A 6,637-nucleotide genomic window follows, 5' to 3' on the forward strand; every position below is an offset into this window, starting at 1 on the left:
CACCCGCCGGCTCGCTGGCCGCGACGCCCGCCGCCTCGCCGGCCGTCTCGCCGGCCGCCTCGCCAGCCCGGGTGGCCCCGTCCAGCCCCGTCACCCGTGCTCGCACCGGCATTCACTGCCCGAGTCTCCGGTACTCGCGTGACGAGTACGTCCTTGCCGCCTCTGCCGTGGAGCCATCACCCATTCCTGCGTCCGCCCGCGCCGCCCTCCGTGATCCTCACTGGCTTGCGGCGATGCAGGAAGAGTTCGATGCTCTCCAACGGAACCGCACCTGGACCCTGGTTCCCCGGCCTCCTCGCGCCGACGTCATCACCGGCAAGTGGGTTTTTCGTCATAAGACCCACTCTGACGGTTCACTTGAGTGCTACAAGGCTCGCTGGGTGGTCCGCGGTTTCCGCCAGCGCGCTGGAGTTGATTTCACGGAGATGTTCGCCCCGGTTGTCAAACCGGGCACGATCCGCACTGTCCTCCAGCTCGCCGTCTCTCGCGGCTGGCCTGTTCACCAGATGGATGTCTCCAACGCCTTTCTCCACGGCCATCTTGAGGAGCAGGTGTTTTGTGAGCAACCCACCGGTTCGTCGATGCTTCATGTCCCGGCCATGTGTGCCTGCTGTCGCGCTCTCTCTATGGGCTCAAGCAGGCCCCCCGCGCCTGGTACCAGCGGATCGCCGGGTTTCTTCAGACACTGGGCTTCAGCGTCACTCGCTCGGACGCCTCACTATTTGTCTATCGCCACGGTGACACGACTGCATATTTGCTGCTTTACGTCGACGACATCATCCTGACAGCCTCCTCTGCAGCCGTTCTCCAGCAGATTACTCTCCGGCCGCGTGACGAGTTTGCTATCAAGGACCTAGGTGCTCTACATTATTTCCTTGGCATTGAGGTCGTTCGGCATCCGAACGGTTTCTTTCTTCATCAACAGAAGTATGCCCATGAGCTTCTTGAGCGTGCTGGCATGCTCAACTGCCATCCTGTTGCTACTCCTGTTGACATGAAGGCCAAGGTTTCTGCTCTCGAGGGTTCGCCTGCGTCGGATGCTCCATTCTACCGGTCTATTGTCGGCGCTCTACAGTACTTGACACTCACCCGCCCGGATCTTCAGTATGCTGTTCAGCAGGTGTGTCTTCACATGCACGCCCCTCGTGACTCTCACTGGACTCTCGTGAAGCGGATCCTTCGCTACATCCGTGGCATGATGTCTCTTGGGTTGACACTCACGGCGTCCACTTCTCTGGAGATGGTGGCTTACTCCGATGCAGACTGGGCCGGCTGTCCGGATACTCGTCGGTCCACCTCTGGCTACTGCGTCTACCTCGGTCCTTCTCTTGTCTCGTGGTCGTCCAAGCGACAACCCACGGTTTCGCGCTCTAGCGCGGAGGCTGAGTACCGAGCTGTGGCCAACGCTGTCGCCGAGTGCACCTGGCTTCAACAGTTACTTCAGGAGCTACATCACGATGTCTCCCAGGCTACGGTTGTCTACTGCGACAACTTCTCTGCGGTGTACCTCTCCGCCAACCCCGTTCATCATCGCCGGACTAAACACATCGAGCTGGACATTCACTTTGTGCGCGAGCAGGTGGCTCTTGGACGCATGCGGGTTCTCCATGTGCCGACCGCTCAGCAGTTCATTGATGTGATGACGAAGGGACTGCCGACTTCCACCTTTGAGGAGTTCCGTTCCAGTCTCTGCGTCACTGGCGCCGCTTCGACTGCGGGGAGGTGTTGAGTATATTGTGTACGTGTATATGTGCGTGTAGGGCCCACCTCCTGTTTCCTTGTATAGTTGAGGTTGTGGCCCACGTCTGTACTTATATATACGTGCCTGGTGCACCGGTCAATGCATTGCGATTGCACAGCCCATAACCTATCTCTCTACAGTTGGCTGTGAGTTTACCTCTATACAAGGCTAGTTATTTATCTTTTGTTGTCAAGTCTCAACTTTATTTGGTCTATGAAATGGATATTGATATGTTATATATTAGTTCACTTTAAATTACATTTTTTGTGACTATTATGTTTTTGGTTTCACTTCATAATTAATATGGATTTGTCATTCAGAATTTTGGTGGTATATTATATGTTGTGTATCTGAATACCTCATTTTTGATTTTTTTTATTATACAGTTAGACTAAACTTGCCCAGGCTCCACAGAAGTTCTGGCTCCGCCACTGCCCGAGTTTAGACCCTATGGCAACGAGTGAGCCTTGCCAACTTGGTTAGGAGAGAGAATGTACAATCCAGCCAATCGGGATCAAGTTCCTACATACGCGAGTTTGGGTTCTCTTTATTTAAAAAACGAGTTTGGGTCCTTTAATTTGTTGATTTCCTTTCAAAGCCCTGGCTGTACAAAAGCAAGAGTTTCCATTACATGACTAGAAGCTCCTAGGAATAATAAAATATGTCTGATCTTTTTAATCCTCGGCAATGGTCCCCGACTATCCTAAGTCATACACTTAGTTTTCTACCACCGATCACCGAATCCCAACCTGAAGTAGCCGGACTCGAGATGGAGTCGTACAAATCCTGGTATGGGCACGGGGAATGTGGTCAAGTGGACCTATCGGTGTATGGACTTTTGCACTTGCTGGTCGAGGAATAGCCTTTAACGCGTATCCAAGGGGCTGGAAGAGCACCGTCGGATGTTTTCTTCGCCCTCTCCATGGACAAGCTGCATTGAGTGCTCCATGATTGCTAATGAGCAAGGTTGGAGTCTTCTTGGTGACTTGTAAACGGAATTTGTGGAGGTCCAAAGCTAAGCTGATCCGCCTAGTGCCCACCTCTGTTGGCGGATTGCGAAGGTTGGCATATCATTTAGGATCAGAGGCATGTAGGAGAATGTCATGCCTCGCGTAGGCCATGATTGTAGGTTATACAATAAAAAACGAAAGACCAGAGTTAGTAATGGGTTAGTCGCCGCCACAATTATAGCATAGCACTGATGTATTTGGTGGTGGCAAAGTGGAGCACAAATCATGTAAAGGAGTTGAGGAGGACATGGATGGGGGAGGTGCTTAATAATCTGATGCACATAAAGATCTATAAAGGACCAAGTAATCACACTAGCCACGACACCAAGATTGTTAACGAGGTCACCGACTCAGCTACATCCCTGGCGCATGACTACGAGAGCTTCTCTCCATGATACCACTACAATACCTCACACCGATCATCCGAGCACTTGTTGGCTTTCCTTGTTCACATGTGCTATTATGTTGCTATATACGTATGATACGTCGTGTGTCTACTCTATATTATATAGAAGGCCTAAGATAGAAGTGTTCTACTTGAACACGACCATGTACCTTGTCTACACACCATACAGTTTCAAGTCCAATTGTGACCTGCCTTCTATCCCCATATTATATAGAAGGCCATTGCTTTTTGGTATAAGGTTTTCTCTAATTTAAAATGTCTATCTAATAAGTGTAAACTAAAAAATAATAATACAATAAGACGTATTAAATATCATCTCTCAAATGCATGAGTCACTTAGTTAGATATCTACATTCATGATAATTGGATGCTTGATTGATCAAATAGCTGGGTCATGAGATTTATAATCTATGTGATATCACATTTTGTACGTCAACTTTACTTCTGCATCATCTACTTTTGCATGGCGCAATGTTTGTTTCTAACTACCTAAATACTCGTGAGTTCCTGCCATCAAAGATGTGTCTAAGATTCTCGGGAGGAAACAGCACCGACTTGTCGGTGGGGTGGACGGGCCGAGCTTCATAGTCACCGACACTTTTTCTGTTCCAACACACAGATATGTATGCTAGTGCCGGCACATAGCATGCATATAGGAAGAATGCATGCATGCATATAGGAAGGTCCAACATAGTTCTTTTTTTCTTTGAGGGCACGTAGCTTTTTTGTAATACATGCATCATACAGGAGGATCCAACATAGCTTTGTTTTTCTTTTGCTTTGAGGACACACAGTTTTTCTCTTTGGAATTCATCGCACATAGCTTTGTTTTTACTCCCTCCTTCACCGGTAGACATGCAACAGACAACGGGATCCTCGGGTGGCAGCGGGGAGGGGGCGGAGGAGGGAAGAGAGGTGGCGGCAGATAGGGTTTGGGTCGCTCCCATGCCACCCGAGAGGGGCGACGCGAGAGCCAACTCATTGTGACCCCCGAACCGGGAGGCTGGCTCTCATCAATTCGGTGGTCACTAGCACGGTGACCTTCTTTCTGACGATCTTTGCACCTTACAAGTGGTTCATAATTTTTTTTGACAAACTAAGAAGAAACTTTCTGTGGAATGCCGACAAGGAAGCTCATGGGGGCAAATGTTTGGTGAATTGGAAGCGAATCTGCGCACCCAAAGCAGTTGGAGGACTAGGCATCAAAAACCTCTCCGCCTTCAGCACGGCCCTGCGGCTGCGCTGGCCCTGATTTGAGTGGGACGATACAGATAGACCGTGGAAGGGGGCTCCTACACTGTGTGACGCTGCTAATCAACAACTCTTTCAGTCATGCACAAAAATTATTGTTGGAAATGGAGCGAGGACCACTTTTTGGACTGATCGTTGGCTGGATGGAGTGGCACCTGTGCAATTGGCACCTGGCCTCTATAACATTGCGAGACACAAGATGATTTCAGTGGTTGACGCTATTCGCGAGGGTGGATGGATGAAGGGGCTGCAGCGCATGGCCTCGGCTGAACTGCTGCAGGCATTTGTTTCTCTTTGGCATAAAGTTCAGCAATTCCGCATAAATGAGGAGGAGGATAAGATCATTTGGAACATCTCGGCCAATGGGAACTACTCGGCCAAGTCTGCATATGAGCAGCAATTCATTGCGCGTATTCCAATGCCGCGCTTATTAAGAGTGTGGAAGGTTAAGGACGAATCTAAGGTCCAATTCTTCATCTGGACCCTTATCCAGAACCGCCTCTGGACGGCCGATCGCTTGCAACGTAGAGGATGGGAGCATCAGGCCACTTGTTGCGCCTGCGACCAGGTCCTTGAATTGGCTAACCACATCATCCCGGGTTGTCCATTTGCGAAGGAGGTTTGGCACCTGATGGCCAATCAGTTCAGTAATGCTGCGACGGCTGCGCTCCAATCCTCCTCTATCAACACATGGTGGGATAAGACGTTCAAACTAAAGGAAAAAAAAGGTGTTTTGCTGGACGAGTGTACGGGGGCTGTATACGTGGCTTGGAACCTATGGAACGAGCACAACAGGCGGATCTTTCAGAATCAACGGCGCTCTGCTGCGGGGGTATGTTCTTTGATTAGGGGTGAATTAGGCCTCCTGAAGGAGGCATGGGAGTAGTACCATATGTCTTCTCCAGGATGCATGTCGCATTTCTGGCTTAATGTTTTGTTTCCCCGGCTGATTCTTTAGTCCGTTGTACAGTTTTCCCTCTCTTAATGAAAAGGCAGAGCACCTGCCATTACGGTTAAAAAATAAAAAATTGTGACCCCCGAGTGAATAGTTTTTTCACTTCATGGCAATGGTGGGCAATTTTCTCACTTAAACGTTATCTAATGGCTATAATTTTTTAATCTATTGAATAAACGATTGGATTTTTTTATTTTAGTGGAATTTTCTATCCTATTTCTCTTTTTGATTTTTATAGTAGACTAAGGGTCAGTTCTTTTCGGCGATTCTCCCAGAATCGCCCCCCTCCCCAGCTTCTTCAAGAATCGCCACTCCATATTTTTTTTACAATCCTATCTAGTTAAGGTCTAATTAGTTAGGATTGTGAAAAATATATGGAGTGATGATTCTGGGAGAAGCTAGGGAGGGGAGCGATTCTGGTAGAATCGCCCAAAAGAACTGGCCCTAAATGAAAGTTTACATGAGTTGACAGAAGCATTGCTGCATGCAGCCACCAGCTCTCCGACGTTACTCCTCTCATTGAGGATGATGCACTTGAATCCCATGGCATTGTACTATTCCGCTCCGGTTTCAAGGTCCCAAATATGAAGATCCCAACTCATCAGCCCGAGTTGTATGTTTCTACCACTGGTATGTTAATGTTGAGTCGTGAAAGTGTGAGAGGACATACCTGCTTACATTTCTGTATTGGAAAATTGCGACTAGTTGTGTAGGCATTTGAATTAAGTTGGGTTTTCCACTGAGCACAAAGCACATTTAAGAAAAGCTAACTATCCAACATATCATGTGTCTGTGTCATCTACTCATCTTTCAAACTTGGACTAAAATGTTGATCCCGCGCCTAAACTGTAAGGGAGGTCACGTCCAGCTACCTATTTTTTAGATAAAGGGGGTTCTTATTAACAAATAATGTAGCGCAAAGTGGATACAAATCATAACGAGTGTACACCTGGCATAATTGGAAAGGATGTTTGCACAATGATGTGTGACCTATGTGTGACCAGGTCCTGAAATCAGCGAGGGCTTGCTCTTTTGCCACGCAGATTTGGTTTGCCTTCTCCACCTAGAGCGTCTGCTGCCATCGCCCTGAGATCTTCTTCCATCACTGGATGTTGGAGAAAATCTTTTCATGCTGTAAAAAATCTTCAGTTCCAGAAGATGGTGTCAATGGAGACATATGTGGTTTCACATTTGTGGAAGAAGCCCTGCTGCAGGATTTTTGAAAACTCTTCGGCCTCCTTTGATGCGGCCAGGTTGATCACGAGTAATTAGCA

Source organism: Triticum aestivum, chromosome 3A (genome assembly GCF_018294505.1).
Source record: "Triticum aestivum cultivar Chinese Spring chromosome 3A, IWGSC CS RefSeq v2.1, whole genome shotgun sequence".
Classification (NCBI taxonomy): Eukaryota; Viridiplantae; Streptophyta; class Magnoliopsida; order Poales; family Poaceae; genus Triticum; species Triticum aestivum.